The following is a 26061-nucleotide window of genomic DNA, read 5'->3' as shown; positions in this document are numbered from 1 at the left end:
GATCTGTGATCAGTGATTTTTTAATTATTATTTTTTATTTTAATAAATTTCCACATAAGTTTTCTGAAGTTATATGATCCAAATTGTCTCCCTTCCTTCTTCCTTCCCCCCCTCTCAGAGCTGGCAAGCAATTTAATACATGTATTATCATGTAAAACATATTCCCATATTATTCATTTTTGCTGTTTGCCAGAGATGGCTACATAGATAAGCTGCTGCCAGAACAACTTAAAGAATGGCTAGGAGAGGAGATGAGGGAGGCTAGACAGCTGAGAGCTTCCTGTGCTGGCTTTTTGAGCCTCCTTTAAACCCTGGACCCTTCCATTGGTCCCTGGCCTCCATACTTCATATCTTCTGGTGTTTGGCTTCCTTGGGGGCACTGTGTTGGCAGAAATATGACTCTGTGACTCCTCTGTCCATCTCTGTCCGGTGAGTCTTCTGGGATTGGACTAGGTTGGAGGTCCCTCAAATATTTAATTCACACAGTGTATCCCCAGTGACAATTGTTTTCTGACATATCGTGATTCAGATTCTCTCCCTTCCCCCTCATCCCCTCTTTAGGAGGTAAATAATCTGATATGTTATATCATTGCTTTCATGCAGTACATATTTCCATATACTCTACACTGTGACTTAAAATGCATATTATATATATGTGTATATATACATATAATAAAAAACTCATGGAGGAAATAAGGTAAAAGTTGACATACCTTGGTCTGCAATAAGATTCAAATGGTTTCTTTTTAGCTGTGATAATGGATTTTTAAAATAATCACAAGTACATTGGAATTATATTGAAAACCTGCTTTGTTGATAATGGTTTAATCTTCCCAGTTGGTCATCATATAATATCTCTGTTATTATATACACTGTTCTTCTGGTGCTGTTCACTTAATTTTATATCACTTCATATAAGTCCAGGTTTTTCTGAACTCATCCTGTTCCTCATTTCTTATGACTCAATGGCTTTTCATTACAACTATATACCACACTGTGTTCAGCCATTCCCCAACTAATGCACACCATCTTGATTTACAGTGCTTTGCCACTACAAAAAAAGCTGCTAAAAATATTTTTGTACAAGTAGGTCCTTTCCCTATATCTCTGATCTCTATGGGATACAAAGCTAATAGTGGCATTTCTGGGTCAAAGAGTATGTATAGTCTTATGGCTCTTTAGGCCTGCCTTAGATTGTTCTTCCAACAGTGTATTAACGTCCCAATTATCCCATATCTCCTTCAACATTTATCATTTCCTTTTTTATCATATTAGCCAATGTGATGTGTGAGGTAGTATCTCAAAGTTGCTTTAATTTGCATTTCTTTAAACAATAGTGATTCAGAGTATTTTTTTATATGACTATAGATAGTTTTAATTTCTTCCTCTGAGAACTGTCTGTTAATATCTTTGAACACTTATCATTTTGGGAATGCTTTGTATTCTCATAAATTCAACTCAGTTCTCTACATGTTTGAGAAATGAAGTCTTTGTCATAACCTCCCCTCCCCAATTTATTTTTTCCTTTCTAATCTTGATTGTATCAGTTTTGTTTGAATACTTTTACATTTAATGTAATCAAAATTGTCCATTTCATTTTTTGTAATGTTTTCTATACCTTATTTGGTCATACATTCTTTTTTTTATGTATGTCTGATAGGTAAATCTTCCCATGTTCCCCTAGTTTGTTTATGATATCCCCATTTATTTCTATATCAAGTATCCATTTTGACTTTTATCTTGAAGTATTATGTGAGATGTTGGCCTATGCCTAATTCCTGCCATAATGTTTTCTAGTTTTTCCAGCAATTTTTGTCAGATAGTGAGTTCTTCCCCCAGTAGCTTAGATTTTTGAGGTTTATAGAGTATTAGGTTATGATGGCCATTAACTACCATACATTGATTACTTAACCTATTCATTTGATCCACTACTCTATTTTTTTTAGTCAGTACAAGATTGCTTTGATGTTTATCACTATATAACATAGTCCAAGATATTTATGGCTAGATTTACCCTTGAAATTACTGGGAAGAATTCTAGTTTATCCCCATTACAGACAGTGCTTATTGATGATTTTAAGATACATGCCCTTTATTGTTTTAAGGAAACTTCCTTTTATTCCAATGTTTTCTAATGTTTTTATAAGGAATGGGTATTGTATTTTGTCAAAGACTTTTTCTGCATCTTTGAGATTAATCCTATAATTCCCATTGGTTCTGTTATAGATTTGGTCAATTCGCTGATAGTTTTTCTAATATTGAACTATCCCTTCATTCCTGGTGTATAATGCACTTGGGCATGTTATGTGAGCCTTGAAATATACTGCTGAAATCTCCTTGCTAGTATTTTATTTAAAAATTTTGCATCAATATTCATTAGGGAATTTGGTTTATAGTTTTCTTTTTCTGTTTTGGTTCTTCTTAGTTTAGATATCAATACCATATTTCTGTCGTAAAAGGAATTTAGAAGAATTCTTTCCTTCTCTATTATTCCAAATAGTAGTGGAGTTAATTATTCCTTGAATGTTTAATAGAATTCACCCGTAAATCCAGCTGGCCATGGGGCCCTTTTCTCAGGGAATTCTTTGATAGTTTGTTCAATTTATTTTTCCGTGATGGACTATTCAAGTATTTTATTTTCTCTTTTGTTAATCTGTGTGGTTTGTGTTTTTGTAAATATTCCCCTATTTTATTTAGATTGTCAGATTTATTAACATATAGTTGGGCAAAATAATTCTCAAAATTACTTAAATTTCATCTTCATTGGTTGTGATTTTGCCTTTTTCATTTTTTATAGTGGTAATTTGGTTTTCTTTTTTCCTTTTAATCAAATTAACCAATGGTCTATCTATTTTATTTATTTATTTTTCATAAAACCAGATCCTTGTCTTATTTATTAGTTCACTGGCCTTCTTTCAATTTTATTAAGCTCTCTTTTAATTTTTGATTTGCCATTTAATCCCAATTAACTCCCTGATTTTTAATTTGTCCTTTTTCTAGTTTTTTAATTGCATGCTCTAATTTAGTAATATAAGCATTTAAAATATAATTTCCCTCTAAGTACAGCTTGGCTGCATCCAATAACTTTTGGTATATTGTCTCCCTATTATATTCCTTTTAATTACTGAATGTTTCTATGATTTGTTCTTTGACTTATTCATTCTTTAGGGTAAGATTATTTAGTTTCCAATTAATTTTTAGTTTTTTTTCTGCTGTGCTTTGTAGAATATAATTTTCATTGCATTATGACCTGAAAAGGATGCATTTAATATTTCTGCTTTTCTATATTTTGTTGTGAGACTTTTGTGCCCTTTCTGTCCCTTTATGTAGAAGTTGCCAGGTCTTTTGCAATCCTGTCTGTGACTCCAAATTATTTTAATTGTTTTCTTTTGGCTGCTTACAGTACTTTTTTTCTTGGGGTAGGAGTTTTTGATTTTTTGCTATGTAGACCTGTGATGTTTTATATTAGGGTTTCTTTCAGGAGATGATTATTGGATTCTTTCAATTTCTGTGTTTTCCTCTTGCTCAAGGAAGTCAGGATAGTTTTCCCTGATGATATTTCATAATATAGTATTGTATTAGTGGGGAATCAAGAAGGAACCAATGTGTGGGGAAAGAGGGAATAGATATAAGGTAACATCACTTCTTCCTCCCCTTCCCCCAAGCAGAGCTGTTAACTATGGAGTCAGGTCTGACTAGAGCTGAAAGGATAAGCAAAAATTCCCTTTAGTCTCCTTCTTCTCTAGATGATAGATTTTGTAATTCCCCTCCTAACACATTTAATATGATTGATTCTTTAGTAAAAATTAAAATATCTATTTATTTGGGTAAAAGGGTTGAAGTATAATGAGGATAGAGGAAAACAGGAAGTCCCCAGCTATTTCCCTTCTACAAATGGATTCAGGGGTTTGAATCAGGGAGTCTTCTTTAGACTAGACTTTTGTTTTCCCCTAAGGAAAAAAGTCTCTGTCCTAAAGATATCACTGATGAAAGTACAGGATCTTCTGTTTCTCAGGCAAAAGGATTAAGGGATGTATGTAGTCTTCACAATGAAGATTAGTTCCCTCTCTCTTCAAACCAAGGAGAAAAGAACCTTTAGCTTTTCAACTGCTCCTCCTTTTAGCTTGGCTGGAAAGTTCCATCCCATCCCCCAGTGGCAGCTGGGTTCCATCTCATCTTTTCCTGAGACAGTTTTTCAGATCCAGTCTTTTCCATTCCTTTTGGCATTTCCCTCCTACACAGTATCCAGGCTTCCCCCCACCCCCACCCCCATATTTTATAGTTATTCCAATGATTCTATGATTGTTTCTCATGAATCTATTTTCCAGGTCAGTTGTTTTATCCAACAGGGTATTTCATATTCTCTTCCATTTTTTCATTCCTTTGATTTTGTTCTATTGTTTCTTGATGCCTTTTAGAGTCATTCATTTTCTTTTGCACAATTGTAATTTTTAGGTAGTTATTTTCTTCCTTGAGTTTTTGTCTTTCCTTTTCCATTTGACTCATTAGAGTTTTTAGGGAGTTGTTTTCCTCAGCGGGTTGTTGTTGGTTTTTTTGTTTTTTTTTTTTTTTGGCCTACATTTCCATTTGACCCATTCTAATTTCCAAGTTGTTGAATCTTTATATCATTTCTTTTATTATCTGATTTTTAAACTTTTTCTCAAATTCTTCCAATAGGTCTTATGGGGCCTGATATCCTTTTTAACTTTCCTTTGAGGCTTCACCTGTTTCCTTTTTGCCATTGTTGTTCTCATCTGAGTTTACACCTTGATCTTCTTTGTCATGTAAGTAGTTTTCTAAGGTTAGTTTTTTCCCCCTTGTCTTTTGCTCATTTTTTCTAGTTATTTTCCCTTTTCATTCACTTGTTTATATGTTCAGGTTCTACTCTGCTTCTGGGGTGGAGGAAATGATATTCCAAGCATCCAGTATCACCTTCTCTGGTGTTTGGTGTAGGTATGGTTGTATTTGGATTCCTCAGTGTACACATGGGGTGGACTGGCTGACTTCTTGTGGGGAGGCTTGCAATATTTTTTTCCAGCTGGATCTGCACCCTCTACTTTTGGTTTCCCTGAGGTCTCCTGTGTTGGACTGTTCTCTGCTCTGCTCTTTTGTTACTTCAGGCTGCATGGAAGCAGGTAGAGCTGGCATTGAGCTGCTACCCCTCCTATTGTCAGTTTGCCTCAGTTTACTTCACAGTGAGTAGGGCTGTGCTAGTGTGTGCTCTGAAAACCCCCAAGTTGCAGCACTCACTGGGCTACTCTCCCTGTCACCCCAATGAGACATGTAACTTTTGATTTCCTTTGTTTTGAGGTATTTATTTTCTATTTTTCTGTGTTTGGAGGGCTTCAGAGAGTTGAGCATCCTTTGCCCTGCCACCTTAGCTCCTAGCATGTATCTGCATCTCTCACATTGTCTTTTAATGGATAGGTGGGTACAGTGCTATTTCCTAGGTATATTTTTCTCTCAAAACCCCATTCAAACAAGAGCCTGTACTTAAACTAGCTCAGGGCTAATTATTATAGTGCCATTACTCCAAGTAAGCTAATCAGCTTAAAAGACTTCCTTACTTCTTCTCTACTAGCCAGAGACTAACTCTACAAGGTTCACAGGATTTCCATTCTCTTGAGAACATGAGGACACGACTTGTTTTCTTTGTGCTAATCTTTTTTTTTTAAACCCTTACCTTATGTCTTGGAATCAATACTGTGTATTGGCTCCAAGGCAGAAGAGTGGTAAGGGCTAGGCAATGGGGATTAAGTGCCTTGCCCAGGGTCACACAGCTGGGAAGTCTCTGAGGCCAGATTTGAACCTAGGACCTCTCATCTCTAGACCTGGTTCTCAATCCACTGAGCTACCCATTTGTCCCCATATTTGTGCTAATCTTGAATGGGTAGAGTCACGGAGTGATTCAGGGCATTCCAAGAAAAAGATCATATACATTTTAGGAAGTTTATTTTCTGGAATATTCAGTCCCATACTGGCATTTAACTGTGAGAGCCACACAATCTTGCTTTGCCATAGCCTATCTCAGGAAGCTGAGAAAAACTTCAAAGTTTTTTCAATCAGAATACCAACATCAGAGCAGCCCATGATACTGGTAGATATAGACTTAAATTGTCTCCTTCAAGAATTCTATGACACATGTATGGGTGCTCTATCCAAGAACTTATTGGTGCCTCTGTTCTCTCATTCTTTCAGCAATAATCACTTATTCCATTGCCTTTTAATGGCCTGGTTGGTATGGCTTTTACCATTCATGTTCTGACAGATGCCTGTGATTTTGAACCCAAGGTACTTTGCTCTTATCTGCCAGAATTCATGCTCTGACAACAAACCACTTATTAAGTTCTCTTACTCGAAGGGAGAATTAGAAATTATTGTCTTATTAATTGCACTGATCAAGTATTATGCTCAGTGAGGTAACAGGAAGGAAGAATGATATTTTCTCTTAGAAATTGGGAAAGGGAAATAGTATCCTTCCTAGGGATGAAATCAGAGAAAATGATTTATTTCAAGTAAATATGGTATTTTTTTCTTTTTCACATCAATAATTATCATTAAATTAAATATACTTCATTCTCAGATCTTTACCTTCATAAATTCATTTCATGACTCAGAAAGCCAAAAAAGGCAAGAAAATATAGGCACATTAAGCCAAAGGCAAGGAGATGGAAGGTAGATTTATCTAATTAAAAAATTCCTTTTGGGAAGTCATCAGTTTATTTTTATCTACATTTGGCTATGATGTGAATAGACTTACTTCCAATAAAAGCAGATGAACAGTTAGTATAATTTTATAGAGGTAAAAGGTGAAAATACTACCCTCAGGTTAAAAATAGCTTAGCTGAAGGGCTCCCAGGGCAGGAAACCAAAAAAACTCTAGACCACATTGCTAAGGAATATGAAGTCCTGGGGCTTGATGAGGGAGGTGGACAGAAAAGGACATATTAGGAACAGGTGCTGGGTTTTTTTTTTATCATTATTGCCAATTAAAGGTAGAGAAGAAGAAGGTGGGTGTACTTTAATAGTAGATAGCTTTATGAAAATATTGTGTTTGAGGATGAGATTTGATTATCTCAGCAGTTTTAAATAGAATTAATATAAATTTATTTGTTGGAGTCTTGTGAATATTAGAGGCTTTAAACTGAAAAGGAATGTGAAGAGAAAATTGTCCTCATAAACTTCTCCTCCCCATATCTCTTTGATTCAAAGTATTATCAAAGGCGATTGAGGTAAAAATTCTCTTGCCTATGGTATCTCTATCTCACCCCCATTTAACCCCTTTGTACCTCTATATAACCACTATCCCCATCTATTGTGCACTCTGGAACTCTCCTATTAATAACAATTGGACTTCTATGAGACAATTTTCATAGTCCTCCTTAATCTTAGTGCCTTCCCTTTTAGAAGTATCTCCAACTTATCCATATTTGTTTTCATACATTTTTGGTTCCTTATTTTCTTCTCCCTTAGATGTATGAGTTCCTAAGATCAGAAACTGTTTTTACTTAAATTATCCTCAAGACTTAACACTGTGCCTGGCACATATTGGTGCTTAATAAAGGCTCATTTATTTTAACTTGACATTTTAATTAGGCCTCTTCTTCTACTATTTCCATCTTTCAGTTGTGAAAAGATTAACTCTTTAATCCCCCTCATCCTTAAAGCTGACTCCACAATCTCAGGACCCATCCCCTGGGTACCCTTGCTTTTCCATGACTTTGCCTTTTCTCCCTGGTTGTTTGATCATTCAAATAGTTTGGGTAAGATTGTTGCCAATAGGGGTAAGCTGGGTAGCTCAGTGGATTGAGAGCCAGGCCTAGAGATGGGAGGTCCTAGACACTGGCCTTAGATACTTCCCAGCTGCGTGATCCTGGGCAAGTCACTTAACCCCTGTTGCCTAGCCCTTATCACTCTTCTGCCTTGGAACCAATAAACAATATTGATTCCAAGATGGAAGATAAGGGTTTAAAAATAAAAGATTGTTGCCAATACTCTCCCTTCTGCTGGGATGGTGGCTCACAGGCAGTTTGGGCCCTAGATCTTTAAAAGGTTCATCAATGCCATTCTAGAACATATTGCTTAAGTGATTCTATGTGTACTTTTAGAAAGATAAATGTTGATCCCTATAAACTCATCTGGCTTCATCAAGAGTTATACCAGACTAACTTTATTTACTTTTCAAAGAGGTAAGAGGCAATCCTACAAAGTGGGTGAAGTCACAAAATTCTTAGTTGAATCCCTGCTTTTGATACAAGATATGTGACCACAAGTAATTCTCTTACTCCCACAGACAACTCTCTTAAGTTTATAAATTGAAGAATAATTTCTGATCTGGTTGTGGAATACTAGTTTTCCTACTGATGAAATAATAAGTCTAGCATCATGTACCACCACCTCAAGTCCTCTTCCCTCTTCTAGATACAAACAAACAAAAAACTAGACTGCTAATTTATAATCCTATAGCTGTTGTATACTTTGATTTCAGCAAAATTTCATGACATCTGCCATGTTATCCATGTGGACAGAAAAGAAAAAAATAGACTAAATTATATTACTGTCGGGTGAATTCTTAACTGTTTGAATGACCAAACTCAAGGAATAGTTATTAATGAGTTGGTGTTAACTTGGAGGGATCTTTGGTCAGATGACTTAGAAGTTGTTTTTGCCCATAATATCAATCAATATTATAATTTGGCAATCAAAAATACTAATGCTATCCTTGGGTGTATTAAGGGAAGAATTATAAAATAAGGCAATTTGGATCCAATACACAATGGAAGGAAAGGGTTATTAAAAAAATTAAAGTAAAAGCAATTTTCTTGTACTTTGTCATAGTCAAGTGATATTTGGATTATTGTATTTAGTTCTTGTTGCCACAGTTTAGGAAAGTTATGTGGGAGAGTGTCAAGAATGATGAAGATGATTAGAAAACATTCATCAGGATTTTGGTTGAAGGGATTGAAGATGATTAGACTAGAGAAAAGAATAGACTTTATGGAGACCTGCTTCAAGTATTTGAAGAACTAGGATGTGGAAGAGGGACTAGACTTGTTTTGTTCTCTTCTGAAAGAGACAGATTTTGACTGGTATAAAAAGAAATTTCCTAAAAGTTAGATCTACAAAAAAAGAGATGTGAGAAAGGGTTCCTACTTCACCCTTTTTTATAGAGAAGAGAGGTACACATGTTTCATACATTACATGTATTTCAATACTTTTAAAATGTAGTGATTAGTGATAATGATTTTTTCTTTCTCTTTTTTGTATTAAAAACTTTTTTTGGGATGGCTTTCTACAAGGATGAAGGATACTAAGGGAAATGATGGTGATGTAAATAAAAAAAGAAAACATTCCTATGGTGAAAGAGCCAGTTATCTCAACCACCTAATGACCAAATGCAACAGGTATATCCCCATGGTTAAAGCAGTAGGAAATCCTGAGGAAGAAACTGGAGGCAGCATGTGCCAGGCAAGTCAGACCACCAACAACACCTTGACTACCATCTCTCCTCTGATGGGGACAGTCCATGACTCAACAACAGGAACCTTGGAAACAGCACTGCCTCCATCCCTGTGTCCACAGCCAGGATTACCTAGGAACCAACCGTAAAGAGATGCAACCTGGTAACTGTTACTGCAGTGATACAATCACATGACTGAAAACCAAGAAACAAATGTTACTGCTATCAAAGTCCTTGGCACTGTCAAATAGTTCGGCACCCAAACCTGATATAAATAATTGGAAATGACATTAAAGAAAAAGCATTAATGTCTATTTTGCCCCAGTAATCTAAGGACCCATATGATTTGTCCAGTTGATTTGCAGCTGAAACTATGTGTTGTCTACAATGGAAGGTGAGCTCCTTAGAGAGCAAGTACTACCTTACTTTCTATTTGCATTTTCACTAGTTAGCATATAATATGTACTTAATAAATGCTTTATTCATTCATCCATTCATTAAAATCTTGTTTTAAAAACTTAGAGGTATCCCAAAATTTAATGGTTTAACTTGAGATGGTTATTGGGTTGCCACTCTCGATCAGAGACCAGATAACTACTTGCCAGATATGCTATATAGGAGATTCTTGCTGAAGCATGGGATGAACTAAAAAGCCTCTGAGGTCCCTTCCAACTCAAATTTTGTGATTTTCTGTCTCCCTTCTTTGCTTCTGTGTATCAACTTTTCTCCTGAATGAATTCCTCAATTCACTCAATTTTTATCAACCTCCTCCACTGTATTGCAACTCCTTTCACTCATTTGTTCCTACTGACACCTATAGTTTAATGTGGGATGTTTGATCGATACTCCACCAGACTAAATGTGAAGTCTCATTACTCTTTTACTGTCACAATGATGCTGGAGCAATTATATAAAGATAGTATTAAACAGTTGCAGGATTTATTCTCCAAATAGCAGATATTGATCTCATAGCAATATTCTATTGCATTGGTATCTGTCTGTGCTATGTAAAGATAATTTTAGGGTTGTGACCTAATCTAAATTAATTTTGGTCATGAGGGAATATCCCAAATAAAATATCCAAGTCAGTTTGGAGATTTATGGTGGTTTAGTTAATATAGAGAGAAGGAATTAAGGAGAAGAGAGAGGGAAAAAGTATAGGATTTCTCCTGCCTGGCCTGTGCCAGGGGGAGTTCAAAGTCCTCTGCCACAAGGTCTCTGAAGAAGATTAGTGGCTTTCTGAGAGGATAGTGTTTGGAAGGTAAAGGAGAAAGAATCAGCCTAAACTCTGAGAGAGCTCAATAAAGATGCCTCAACTGAATTAGGCTACTCAGCTTCCTCCAGTATGATATCAAGGAAAACTCACCACTAAACCCGGACAATAGCAGCTGCCATGCCAAGATGCCGAAACGCTCAGCATGCTGCCACCAGCCACCTTTCTGCCACCAAAGAGGCTGGAGAGAGGAAGTGACGCAAAATATATAGATGGTTTTTACATCACTTTCTTATGTCTCACATGTACCAATGGTAGCTTAAGCTTGACTTAGGACAGCCTAGGGGTCTGTCAATTGTTTCTGATTTGTCATTTGCTAGCACATGTCTGTCATAGGTCATCCTCCTAAATACTTAATCCTTTAAGTATGGGTGTAGACATTCTTGTTTTTGTTAGACTAAGTAGGGTGGAGTAATCTCAAGTTCACAACTATCTAATGATTGCTATGAACTAAATCACTTTGATGGATATCAATATCTGTGAAAAAACTGATTGCACTTGCATGCAAGTCTTTCTGTAGCAGTAAACCATGGAACTTTGAAGATCTGTCAATCAGAAAAATTCCAGAGAAGAATGTAACCAGGAAGAAGGCAGTTTGAATAAGCTGGCACACAAACTGATTTTTACTCACTTCTTCTTTCTTGAGACTCTGAGGAAGAAAGCTGACAGAGAGATTCTGGCTACTGGTTTCAACCTGAAGACTTGGGCTTAACTTTGAAGATCTTTTCACATTATTAACAATATTCCCTTAAAGACAATTCAATTCCACTTTCTTGATATTGAATTTATAATAGTTAGGGAAACCCAAAATTCCCCCTACTCATATTCCCCACTCCCTACCCTTTCTTCCTTTAAAATAAATCCTTTTCTAGTATTTTGAAGTGGAATTAGTCTATTGAAAGCTGCTATCACTTACCATCTCTAAATAGCTGTTAGGATCAAATAGAAGGAAGCAGGAAGTGGGTGGGGGGAGGAGAATTAAGAATTCAGTCTCTCTTTGACCTTATTTCTTAGAGTCATTGTTCCAGCTTTTCTCTTTAACTTAAATACCCTAGTAATTGAGCCTCCAATTACATAGCTTAGCCATATTTATTTGGTCCCCTTTTGGCTTTGGCATAACCAGCTTTTTAAGTTTTTTAATTAAATAAATTCTTACCTTCTGTCTGAGAATTAGTACTAAATATTGAGACCAAGACAGAAGAACAGTAAGGGCTAGGCAATTGGGGTTAAGTGACTTGTCCAAGGTCAAACAGCTTTGAAGTGATTGAGGTCAAATTTGAACCCAGGACTTCCCATCTCTAGGACTGGTTCTCTATCCACTGAGCCACTTATCTATCTGCTCCTATAATTTGCTTTTGAAAACATCTTTGTAGGCAAAAGTTAATCTGCAAACCTTACAAAAGGAAATTTGATTTAATAAGAAAATAGTGAATTCCCTAATATTTTATTTAAACCAGCAAGGGCCATTTATTTATTTATTTATTTATTTATTCATTCATTCATTCATTCATTCATTCATTTATTTATTTATTTATTTATTTATTTATTTATTTATTTATTTATTTATTTATTTTTGGAAACTCAGCCACTACAACCCCAAAACATTCTTCCCAGTGTATGCAAGTTAAAGCTTTAGCCATTGGCTGTTATCTCCCACTTAGTGACCTCTTAAATGGCATAATTCTTTTTCTGTTTTTTTTTTTCATATCTGAACCTTAGTTATCCTTCAAACAAAAGAAAGTCTTTGGTAGGGTATTGAGGGTAGAATCCATGATCATATAAACTTCAGAGAAACCTTTTGTTCAAAATTTGAAAAATGGAATATTTGGTTAAAAAAAATCAAAGGCATTGTACTTCACAGGTAAGATAACTGCTTAGAAGGAAAAAAGAAAATAATCTCTTTGGGCTTTTCCTCAGTTTTACTCTAATCAGCCTTTATCACAAAATCTTTGTGTAAGTTAGATATGAATTCTTGATTATTTTTACCCAGGAAGTTCCATCAATGTGAATAATCAAAGGAATGATGCCTGCACTACCTCCCTCCCCAACCTTCCCCATTTGTGGTGAAGGGACATGGCCAACTTAGTTCCACAATGGGCAAAGGATATGGCTGACAGAACAGACTAAGGTGCTGTGCTATGAGATTGTCTCAAGGCAATAACATCCCTTTGCTTCTGTCAATAATTCCCAAGTCCTGTCATCAGCTAATGAGATGTCACTCTTCCTTGGCCCCTCTTCTGGTGGGCCCTTGGCCTGTTTCTTTGTAATGTGACTTCTAAATGATCAGCTGTAGGACCAGTAATGGGTGAAACTCCTGAGAGTCCGGTGATTGGGATGGGAGTGGGAAGGAGGGATTGTCAGAGAACAGGTGCCAGTAATGGACAACAACACTCAGTGTTGATCACTCACCTGTGGCAAAATGGGAGTCAGCTGTATTTTCTTTTCACCTCAGGTGACAAACAGGCAACAGTTCCTCATGACTATTGTGTTCTGAGAAGTGATGACTGGCAACAAGGCTTGATTAGGGCGGCAGATATAATGTGACATGGAAACAATAAGAATTCACAATACAGAAAGATCTGTTTATATTTTTGAATAGGAGGTGGGGCCAAATCCAACTGCACAGATGGTTCTTGCTAACTTTGGAATACCCACAGGGTTTCATGCTGTTAATGATTAAGCTACTGTAGGGAATAACATGCTTTTCTAAGTAATTTTAGAAAAAACTACACACAGTCCTAAATTACTACCTTTTGGAGGAATAATGCCAGAGAAGTCCTATACAGAAAGTGTCATGTTGGCTCTAGGTTGCCTGATGAATTTCAAGCTACTTTCTACTCGTGAAAAAATAAAATTTTAATCCAGGTTTAGGATAACACTGAAAAATAACTTAATTCATCTCCTCATCCCTCCCCTGAGGAAAATTACTATGCTCAGTTTTGGGGGGGAAAGTTCAATTGTAATCAGAGAGTGACTGACACCTGCATTGAGAGGGCTGCAAACCATACCACAGAAGGAAAAAAAAAGACTGAAAAATGCATAACCAAGCTGAATGGAGACACGTGTAGGAGGGATGCTACACATGTTCAGCTACCCAGGGAATCATGGCAGAGGCATTTGATGGTGGGTTAATTTAAAACAATGGAGAATAGGGGAAGTTCCCTCAGAAGTGTAAAAGGAAAAATGCAACTCAGTATTCTTTCAGTCACGTCTGATTCTTTGTGACCCCACTTTAGAGTGTTCTTGGCAACGAACGATACTATATTTTCTACTCATTTTATAGATTTTATAGATGAAGACTAGAAGCTAATGTGGTTACGTGACTTGCCCAAGATCTTATAGCTAGGAAATGTCTGAGGCCAGATTTGAACTCATAAAGATGAGTCTTCCTGATTCTGAGTCTAGCACTCTACTTTGCAGGAGCCACCTGTAAATTAGGAGAAAGTGGTGAAAGACTATCTTAGCTCTACTCCTACAAAGATACTGGTCCAAATCATCAAATATTCTGCTTATAGCACAGTCCAGTGGAAAGTCATGAGAAACCAGGTAGACCAATACAGTTTTGTGAAGAACAAAATGTGCCAGACCTATTTAATTTCCTTCTTGGCTAGAGTGACAGATCACATAGATAAAAGGGAAGCAATCGATGGAATCTCTTTGGATTTCAGTCAGGTCTTGATTTATCATATGTGACATTTTCATCAGTGAGTAAGTACTATGGTCTAGACTTTTGCACCACCAGACTAGTTGGTAGGGGAGTGAAGGGAGCAGTATTATGACATATTTTTATTGATGGCCTGGATAAAAGCATTGAAAATGTGCTCATTAATTTGGTGAAAAAAAAACAGGCTGGATAAATTCCCTATACCTTGAGATGGGGCTAGAATTTAATGTGGCTCTGACACTTAGTAAACACCAAGTACGTACAGATGACTGAAATTTAACTCTATGGCACTACACCAGAATAAAAATCAAGCAAGACAAGTAAACTTAACTTGACCACAGATGGAATATTCACAGACATGAACTACATCAGTAAGGATGAGACTGTGTCACTCCCTCCACTATTTAGTGTCTCACTCTTGACTCTAGGAAGAATTATAGTTTCTTCTATCCAGAATTTATGAACGTCTAATCTAGCTTTAAACTCTCTTTTTAGAATGAATACATTTTTCTTTCCCTCACACATTGTATACACTCTATATTCCAGCCAATCAAGTTTTTTTCTTTGTTGTCCCCCATACTTAGAATTCCATCCCCAAACTCCATAATTTTTCATAAATCATCCCCCAAGCCTGGAGTGCCTTTCCTCCTCACCTCTGCTTCTTGGAATCCAAACTTCTTTCAAGCATTGTTCAGTCCCATCTTCTTCATGAGATCTTTCCTAATTCTACCAATTCTCATACTGTTCACATCCCATAATTACTTTGTATATGGACTATGCTTCAATTAGTCAACAAACATCTATTAAGTGCTTATTCTGTATCAGGCAGTGTGTGTCATGGTTGGAATTTTAACTAAAAAAAGGGGGTCTATTTCTCTGAGTATAACCATTTATTAGTAGGGGCAAGCTATCCATCAATAAGATAGATCAATCTCGAGCACCTCTGTTGGGTAAGACCTCAAACAGGAAGAAGGCTGATGGAATCTTATACTGAGGTGTATCTTCCTCCTAATTGGATTGATAATACATCACTTGGACTTCCCTTGGCAATCCTAATTGGTAGATATTTTAATGAGAAGTTAGACTTAGATCTTGCCCTCTCCTCCATTATTTTATCTATAGCTTCACTCTCACTAGGCTGACCCACCCCTCTCTGGCATACAAGAAATGCCATTTTGTTTTTTTGGATTAACTAATAGTAGGAATCCCTGCCTGGATAAATGTCTTAGGGACCTACAAGTAATTGCCTTTCCCAGTTATACCCTTTAGAAACTGCTTGACTTTCAGAGTCTGGAGTTTGAGGCAATGAATGGATTCATAGAAACACTGATAATAAATAATATAATCCAATATTATTTTCCCTCAGGGGATACTATTGTAATGATGGGGAGTAGGAAAAAAAAACCATTGGGTTAAAATGGAGTGTTGAAAGTTCTATAGTTGCACGAGGCAGGAATAACAGTTGGAAACTGGACAAAGATTTCTGGGAAATTCTTTGGAGGAGAGGGTCTTGAGGGCAGAGATATAGAAGGGAGGGGAAGGAGGAGCTATTTCTCTAGGCCATTCGAGACATCTTTGGGGATGAAATCCTAACATTGAGGGTTCCTGTTTAAAACATCCTCTGGTTCCTGACAACAAACTTAAATTTCTCCAGAGACTATCATTCCATGAACTACTGAGATACTGGACTCTAATCGGTGAGCAATATTCTCTCCCCTGGCTACGAGAAAACCTTGTACTTTAGTAATTAGATTTATTTAGAAAGAGATTTAGGGTGACCTACAATCCCTCTAACCTTTACCCTTTGTCCCAATCAACAATTAAATCAAATAAGCAGTCAGATAGCAAGTTCAATCTTGTTTATTTACATTTAGAGAGTAAACTCATTGGCAGACTCCATCTTGTTGCCAGTTTTCAAGAAGACATGAGGAGGAATCTTGTGAGTGCCCCAAAGCAGTTCATATCCAGATTGAAGTCCCATATACCTCTCTTTGTAGAGAAGACCTCCCTGACGCCCTTGAGGGCACACATGGCCATCAAGGGGCAATCCTTCATGGAAGGGAGATCTCCATTTTGTCTCCCTCAAGTAATTCAGTGACTCTGGGAGGGAGTAGTGAGGGAAGCCATTTTCATCAATCCTTTCCTCACTGCCTTCAACCCTCATTTCTCCAAATTTGCACAAGAAAGGGCATGCATTCATTCATTCCTGATCTATAGTCATACAACATTAACTGCCTTCTAGACATCTTTTCTTGTATGTCCTATAGACATCTCAAATTCAGAATATCTAAAATAGAATTCTTTTCCCCCTCAAACTGGACCTCCTGATTTATTTTTCTAGTTTCTTTTGAGAGTACTAACATTTTCTCAGTAAGGTGTAGATAAAATTGCAGGAAATATCTCCAGAGGACTCACTTTGGGGGAAGGTATGCAACTCTAGATATTTCAGGATTTGTCTGACCAAAAGTTATTACTACAAGGTCCTGTTTTATTTTCCTTGTCATCCTAATAGTCTCTTGCACTAAAGCTACAGTCAAACAGTAGGCTTTTAAATTTTTCTTTCCAGTCTCTTGATCTAATGCTTATACGTCTATAGATTTGTTCCCTCTTCCAATATTCCAAAGCACAAATCAATGGGTAGCTAAAGTTTCTCTCTTTAATCAGTAAAATATGGAGTAAATCCTGGGGCAGCAATGTGTGTGTGTGTGTGTGTGTGTGTGTGTGTGTGTGTGTGTGTGTGTGTGTGTGTATGTGTGTGTCTCCATTTGTTTGTCTGACTGACTAACTTCTACTCTTCTAATCTCTCTCCAACTAGAGGTGGGAAGCATACTTTGCCATCAGTCTATAATGGTAGTTGACTATTGTATTGATCATAATTAAGTTGTTCAAGGTCATTTCCCCTTACAATATTGCCATTTTATTGTTCTCCTGGTTCTGCTTACCTTACTCTGCATCATTTTATACAAGCCCTCTCAGGTTTCTCTTAATCATTCCCTTTTGTTATTTCTTACTATCTATTATCAGAATGCAAGTAGTCCCTAGGAGATGATATCACCTGTTTGACTCCAGAAAGGAGGGAGGGGAAATTTCGTTAGAACACTACCTAACGTCCAATTAGCTATCTGAGACTTTGCTCGATTACTCAGAGCAAGAGAAGAGTCCTCAAAGAGTGGTAGAAATGGATGTACCCTTACTAACACATAGTTGATGGAGCTGTAAATTGATTCAGCCATCCTGGAAAGCAATTTGGAATCATTTTTAAAAACTGACTAAAATGTCCCACTTCCTATGTATACTTCCCAAAAGATCAAAGATTTATGAGGAATTCCTAAATACACCCAAATATCAATAGTAACACTTTTTGTAGTATCAAAGAACTGGAAACAAAGTAGATGCCTATCAACTGGAAAATGGCTAAATAAATTGTGCTACCTGGCTACCAAATTACTGTGTGATATGAATTGATTGATACAGAAAAGCATGTGTAGGTATATGAATTTACTTAAAGTAAACAGAAGCAGAAAAGTAAAATATATAAAGTCTACAATAGGTCCAACTTTGTCACCCCATCCCTAACTCAATAAACTCCAATGACTCCCTGTCATCTCCAGGATCAAATACAAAATACTCCATTGGCCATTCAAAGCCCTTTATAACTTATCTCCCTCTTACCTTTGTTTAAAAATTTCCTTCTTGTCAATACTCTTTGATTTAGTGACATTGGCATCCTGGCTATTCCACAAAAAAAGATAGTTCATATCTCAGCTCCTGGCATTTTTTCGGGCTATTCCCCATCTCAAGAATGTTCTCAAATTTATAGGAAGTCTTTCCCAACCCTTCTTAATTCTAGTGCCTTCTGTCTGCTTATTATTCCCTTATTCTGTATACCATATATTTGTTTGCATATTGCCTCCTCAATTAGATTTCAATTTCATCAAAGGCAGGGACTTTTTTCCTCTTTTTGCACCACTAGTACTTAGCACAGTACCTGGCACATATAAAGTACTCAAAAAAGGAAATGTGACAGGCAAAGGTCAGAGTAAGGGATAGCCCCAATCCTAGCTAATGATTTCCTAGACTCATTATTCCAGAATGTATAAGATCATGGGCTGAATATTGAACTTAACAATGGAGGGGACTGAATAACTGCTTTTGTTAGTGGATTTCAGATCATCACTATGTTTGACTATAAATGAACCTTAAGTCATCTACATTTATTGTCAATAAGATTAATCCCTAGAAGGGGGCAGCTGGGTTGCTCAGTGGATTGAGAGCCAGGCCAAGAGACAGGAGGTCCTAGGTTCAAATGTGACCTCAGACACTTCCCAGCTGTGTGAACCTGGGCAAGTCACTTAACCCCCATTGTCTAGCCCTTAACACTCTTCTGCCTTGGAACCAATACACAGTATTGACTCCAAGATGGAAGGTAAGCGTTTAAAAAAAAGATTAATCCCTAGGGCCCTTATGAAAAGACTTTTAAATGATATCACACATCAGGGTTGTATCAAAGTAGATTTGGAATTTACAAGGGAGAGCATAGGTATCAGCAAAGAGGGAGATGAAGCTGCATAGGTGTGGCCAGTTGCCAGCTAGCTTTATGGAGTTTCTGCTTTGATTAGGAAAAAACATTTGCCCCTTGTAGGATTGGGGTTTGGTGTTTTTGTATTTCATTTTTATTATCATGCAAAACACACTTCTATATTGGTCATTGTTGTAAGAGCACACATATATAACAAAAACCCCAAAATAAAACCATAAATACACTGATGTGAAAGACAGTATACGTTCATCTATATCCATCCAACTTCAACAGTTAGTTCTCTTGAGCTGGATAGCATTCTCCATCATAAGTTTGTCTTTCAGGATTGTTCCAGATCATTGCATTGCTGAGAGTAGCCAAATTTTCACAGTTGATCATTGTACAATATTGCTGTTATTATGTACAATGTTCTCCCAGTTCTGCTTATTTCGCTCTGAATCAGTTAATGTAGATCTTTCCAGCTTTTTCTGAATTCATCTTGCTTATCGTCTCTTAGAGCACAATAGTATTCCATCACCAACATGTATCACAATTTGTTCAGCCATTCCCCAGTTGATGGACATCACCTCAATTTCTAATTCTTTGCCACTCTTGCAGTGATTGTTGAGTTATTACTATTATTATTATTATAGAGAACAAGCAGGAGCCTAGGACCTGAATTCCCTGTCCACTCATGTGCTGTTCTATACTCTGTCCTTTGTCTATGGCCCTTCCTGAAACCTGTCCAGTAGACTGTAGTTTCTGATATTCCAAGGGTAAGTCCTTCTGAACAAAGTATCTTGCAAACCTAGAGTGAGATATAAATGTGAATAATTGTTGTCATTCTTGGGTGTACTTAAGGACTAGTCTTGCAAATACAAATAATGAAAGATCAACCAACCCTGCTAGTCAAGTTTCTTACTTGACTTGACTTGACTTACTTACAGAGTGCTATCCAGTCTCAACTATGGCAAATGTATAAGATAAAGACTAACAAATTAATCTAGACAAGTTGCCAAAATAGAATTCTTATATTAGGGACATTCAAGACGCAAAACCCCCTCACATTTTAAGTCCATCTGCCCCATTCACCAATGTTGGCATGTTTTTTTGCTCAGTACTCTCCAATATACTGAGGCCAACTCCTGCAAGTATTGAGTTTTTATTGTTATAGAGGAGAAGGTCATTGAATAGATGAAAATAAATCCCTGGCAGCTAGGTGCCATATTGGAAAAAGTAGTGGACTTGGAGTCAGAAAGAAGTAAGTTTGAATCCTGCTTCAAATACTTATTAGTTAAACGATGCTTAGCCAGCTAATATAACCTCTCTGGGATTCAGGATACTCCCCTGTAAAATGAGGAAGTTGGACTTGATGGCTTCTAAACTCTCTTCTAGCTCTAAATATTTGATCATGTGACTGTTAGTTCTAAAGATTTCTGAAATGTCAATCTACTGCTAGTTTTAATTTTATACATTGGGAAACACCTACCCCACCAAATCTTCCTGATTTTCACCTACTCACTCCTGGTTGAAAGGGGTAAAGGGCAAAGTATTTTTCCCCCTTTTCTTTCTCTGACTTCCTGCCATAATTCCTGACTCTGCCACAGTCAACAATTTCTCAACACAATTTATTAAGCCTTTACTGTGTAGGTGCCAGGGCAACTAGATGGCACGGTGGATAGAACAGCAGGCCTAGAGTCAGGGAAGACTCATCTTTGGTGTTCAAATCTGGCTCAGGCAATTACTAGCTGTGTGACTCTGGGTAAGACACTTAATCCTATTTGCCTCAATTTCCTCATTGTAAAATGAGCTGGAAAAGGAAATGGCAGACTATTTCAGTGTCTTTACTAAGAAAATCCCAAATGAGGTCACAAAGAGTTGGACATGACTGAAAAATGACTGAACAACAAAATATATGTTCCAGGTATATTGTATCCTGGGGAATAAAAAAAAGCAAAAAATACAGCCCCAACTTTCAAGGAACTAGAGCTCTATAACAAGACCATCAAGTCTTTAATTTGTCAGGCAAAGTAAGGATGACTTGATTAAATGATAATTTCATCCTTCAAAAGATAGAGAAACCAACAAGGGCAAATTCTATCCTGGATCTGGGTATTACCAACAATGAGGAACTGGTTGTTGGTGTGTAAGTGATGGGAACCTTAGGATATAATAATTACTTCCTCTTATAAGGAAATCAAGGAGTAGTCTGATTTTCACCCTAGATTTACAGATAATGAATTTCAAAGAATTCAGAGGAAGAATAGGTAGGATCCCAGGGATAAACTTGCTGAGGGAAGTCAACTTGCCTTGGGAATGGGAGAGGAGGGAGGAAGCTCTCAGGAGTGAAGTTTTGAAAACCCCAAATAAGCAATAAAGAAAAAGGAGAAGGGGTTTGAAGAAACTTCTCTGGAGACATGGAGACTTCAGTAAGACACCCCAGTTCTTAAGAGCTATGTACAGAACATAGAAGCAAAAACTATTTATAGAAGATAAATACAAACGCTTGTGATGATCTTGCAACACTATTAGAAATGATTTTAGAGTGTCAAAAACTCTGGACAATTGTGTGACAATCCTACAAAGCTAAAGGCACGGAAAACATGGGGTTGGTTTTTTATAAAGCTCTAATGAAGAGAAGAAGAGGACCAAATAAGGAACGGGATCACTTAGAGTTGGGTAAGGTGAGAATAACTAAAGCAGAGAAAAGATAAAACTGCTCATCTTTTTTCTTTTCTCTGCCAAAGAGAATAATTTTGGGACTGGAAAGGAGAGGACAGGATACAATGGTCAACAAGGAGCTGATACCCAAAATAAATAACAAAGGAAACAGTGAGAAAACAATTGGTTAATTCAAGTGAGCAGGTGAACTATATCCTGAGATACTGAAAGATTGGCAATATGATTACCAAGTTATGGCAAAGGATCTTTAAAGGTCACGGAGAACAGGAAAGGTGTGGCAGGCAGGTCTGGAGAAATATGAATGTTATGCCAATTTTTTCTTTTTTTTTAAAAAAAGGGAAGAGATTGATATTTGTAATTGAGTAAGCTTGATTTCTATTCCTGGCAAAAGTATAGAACCAAAAGATTTTGGTAGTATAATAGCTATTGCAGCTTAAATCTAAGACTTTTGAAATACTCAATATTATTAAAAAGATTTTGAAGAAGAAGCATTGATTACAGACAATGAGGATTTGTCATAAATAGGTCATGTAACAAGCAAGTCCAGGACAATAAAATACACAGTCATTTCAATTCAATTTGATAAGTGAAAAACAGCTACTAAATGCCAGATATTGAGCTAAGCGCTAGGGATAGAAAAAGATACAAAAAACAGCACTAGCCCCCAAGGAGCTTCTAAGTTTAATGGGGGGAGATGCAACATGCTAACATATATATTCAGAGCAAGCTATATATTGGATAAAAGGAATTAATTAATAGAAGGAAGACCCTGGGAACTCAAGGAGTTAGAAAAGACTTCCTGTAAGTGGTGCGATTTTAGTTGAGATTTAAAGAAAGCCAGGGAGGTAAATAGTTGAATTGGAGGAGGGAGAACATTTCAGGCACAGGTTTTGAAGGGCTTTGAATGCCAAACACAGTACCTTGTATTTGCTCTTGGTGCTAATGTGAAGCTACTGGAGTTTATTGAATAGAAGGGTGACATGATCACACTTGCATTTTAAGAAACTCACTTGAGTGACTGAATGGAAAATGGATTGAAGTGGGGAGAGGCTTGAGGTAGGCAGATCCACAAATATTATTGTAGTAATCAAGGTAGTAGATGATGAGGGCCAGCACTAGACTGGTGGCAGTGCCCAAGGAGAGAAGGGAGCATATTGAGGAGATTTTTGCCAAGGTAAAAATGGTAATAGCTTAGAAACAGAGGAGGAGAGATAGTGAAAATCATTCAAGGAGAGACAATTTAAGAATTATTGGCCTACCAGAAGACCATGACAAAAGAAAAAGCCTGGGCATTATATTACAGGAAATTATTAAAGAAAACTGTCCTGAAATCCTTGAACAAGAGGGAAAAGTGGAGATTGATAGAATCCACAGATCACCTCCTGTACTTAATCCCCAACTGACAACACCCAGGAATGTTATAGCCAAATTCAAGAACTATCAGACCAAAGAAAAGATTACAAGCTGCCAAGAAGAAGTCATTCAGATACCAAGGAAACACAGTGAGGATAACTCAGGATCTGGCTGCATCCACACTGAAAAAAAGAAAGGAATGGAATACGATATTCTGGAAAGCAAGGGAACTAGTTCTACAACCAAGAATCAACTACCCAGCAAAACTGACTATATTCTTACAGGGGAAAGTATGGTCATTTAACAAAATAGAAGAATTTCAAGAATTCGTAAAGAAAAGACCAGACCTGAACAGAAAATTTGATGTCCAAGCACAGAACTAAAGAGAACCATCAAAAGGTAATTAAAAAAGAGGGGAAAAAAGAAAAACAAAACCAAAAAACTTTTAAGAGACTCAATAAGTTAAAATGATATATATCCCTATAAGGAAAGAGGTCATTGGGACTTCCGGGTAATCATGGCTGCAATCTAGACGCCACACGCTTCCTCTCCCCAGCACCGAACGAAATAGACTACATCAAAGGAGCATAAAAATCACCTTTGGCGGAACAGGACTCCCCAGTATCCCACAGAGGTGAAGGTACGTGGGGCTTAAACATTTCCACACTATAATAAGAAGGAGGAAAAGCTTGCACAAAAAAGTGAACTGAGCCGCCCTTCCCCCACCCAACCTCCCCCACCAAACCAGAGTGAGCTACCTGAGCGCTCACTGGGACAGTGAGTGAGTGGGGAACGTCTCTGTCTGGGGGGGTGGGGCACACCAGGATCCTTGGGATCTGGGGACTGCCAGGAAAAAACATCTCAGGGCAGTTTCACTGGAGAACCCAGCGCTGAGCACGGGGGTCAGCAGAGCTGTACTTGGGGAGGCTGTGCTGAACATCTCCGCGGAGCTAAATACCAGGGGCGGACCACGCGCTGATTATCTGGGCGGAGCTGAACACCTGGGCAGTGTGGCTGTGATCAGGGACCCAGCGCTCTAAGAAACCTTGGAGGCTGGGAAGCACTAGTCTGAAGCAACCTAAATTCACAGAAAAACCACCCATATAACCCAGACCCCAGACCAAAAAGGAAAGGGGAATAAAACCACCAAAGGGATGGCTCACATGACCCAAAATCAAGCCTCCAGGAAGAAAGGGAAAAAAGTGACTTGAAAACTTTTATGGTGGAAGTACCCAAGGAAAAGAGGAGAATGAGGAGGAAATCCAAAAAAAAAATTAGAACATGCCTCCCAAAATGGAAACTATCAACAAGCTCTGGAAGATCTCAAACTGGAACTTATCCAAAAGATGGAAACCTGGAAAGAAAAATGGGAGAAAGAGATCAGCAATCTGACAGATAAGATTGCTCAATTGGAAAAAGAGCTCGAAGCATCCAATAGAAGGGCAGACAAAGCTGAAAAGCAAAACCAGTCCCTAACGACCAGAATCAAGCAACTCGAAGAAAGCGAGATGATAAAACAGCAAGAATCAATAAAGCAAACCCAAAAAATTAATGAATTAGAAGAAAACATAAAATATCTCACTGAGAAGGTCACCAATCTCGAAAACAGAGGGAGAAGAGAAAATCTCTGAATTATCGGTCTCCCAGAAAAACCAGAGATAAACAATAAACTCGATATTATTCTACAGGAGATTATAAAAGAAAATTGCCCCCACGTTCTGGAGCAAGGGGGGAAAATAGAAATAGAAAGGATTCATAGAACACCGTCTATACTAAATCCCCAAAAGACAACCCCTAGGAATGTAGTTGCCAAATTCAAGAGCTTCCAAGAAAAGGAGAAAATCCTACAAGAAGCCAACAAGAGGAGCTTCAGATATAAGGGGGCTCCCATAAGGATCACACACGACTTAGCGGCTAACACACTAAGAGACCGCAAAGCATGGAACACGATATTTAGAAAGGCAAGAGAGCTGGGTCTCCAACCAAGAATCAACTACCCAGCAAAACTGACTATATACTTCCAGGGGAAAGTATGGGCATTCAACAAAATAGAAGATTTCCAAGCATTTGCTAAGAAAAGACCAGAGCTCTGTGGAAAGTTCGATATCCAAGCACAGAAAGCAAGAGAAACATGAAAAGAGAAACATGAAAGAAAGGGAAAAGGAGATAAATCTTATCTTTTTCTTTAAGTCAAACTCTCTTCTATAAGGACTACATTTACATCAAATTATATATATTAATATGTGGGGAAAATTTTTGTGTAACTCATAAATTGTAGCATCATAAGAGTACTTAGAAGAAACATGCATAGGGAAAGATTGGGGCATTAAGAAGATTTGGGGAAAGTGGGGGCAAAGAAAGGAAAAGGGAGGGTGGAACTGTCGAAAATACTAAGATTTACTTCAAGAAATAGGGGGGGACTCAATAGAATAATCTTTCCCATATAAAGATACACATGGGAAGGGGAGGGGAAGAACTCTCATATGAGAAGGAGAGTAAGAGAGCGTGAAGTGGAATTACTTAAACCTTACTCTCAGTGAAATCAAATCTGAGAGGGAAGAACATCTAGATCCAGTGGGATCCTGAATTCTATCTTATTCATTAGGGCAAGAAAGAAAGGAAAATTAAGGGTGGGAGGGAGCATAAAAAGGGAGGGAAGAGGAGGGGGGAAGGGAAGGGAGCACAAAAAGGGAGGGGCTAGAAAGGGAAGCATCTCAAGGGAGGGGACTAGGGGGACTGACCTAAAGTAAATCACTGGTTCAAAAGGAGAAAGCTAAAGAAGAAAGGTCAGAACTAGGGGAAGATATCAAAATGTCAGCGAATCCACAAATGACAATCATAACTTTGAATGTGAATGGGATGAACTCACCCATAAAACGTACACAAATAGCAGATTGGATTATAACCCAAAACCCTACCATATGTTGTCTTCAAGAAACACATATGAGACGGGTTGACACTCACAAGATTAGAATTAAAGGTTGGAGTAAGACCTTTTGGGCCTCAACTAATAGAAAGAAGGCAGGAGTTGCAATCATGATATCTGACAAAGCCAAAGCACAAATAGACCTGATCAAAAGGGATAGGGAAGGTAAATATATTCTGCTAAA

At 37.5% G+C, this 26061-nt stretch overlaps 1 long non-coding RNA gene across 1 annotated transcript in view; it reads right to left on the bottom strand.

Annotated features, from left to right (window-relative positions):
- The window catches only part of LOC103105779 (uncharacterized), a 69567-nt gene extending 45846 nt beyond the window's left edge, over positions 1-23721 (bottom strand). The window contains exon 1 of the long non-coding RNA XR_001629946.2: positions 13143-23721. This is a non-coding gene — a long non-coding RNA (uncharacterized LOC103105779). The remainder of the gene's footprint in view (positions 1-13142) is intronic.
- Between the last annotated feature and the right edge of the window lie 2340 nt (positions 23722-26061).

Source organism: Monodelphis domestica, chromosome 4 (assembly GCF_027887165.1).
Source record: "Monodelphis domestica isolate mMonDom1 chromosome 4, mMonDom1.pri, whole genome shotgun sequence".
In the NCBI taxonomy this organism is placed as follows: Eukaryota; Metazoa; Chordata; class Mammalia; order Didelphimorphia; family Didelphidae; genus Monodelphis; species Monodelphis domestica.
The sequence above is the reverse complement of the archived record's forward strand: the minus strand, read 5'-3'. Positions and strand labels throughout refer to the sequence as shown.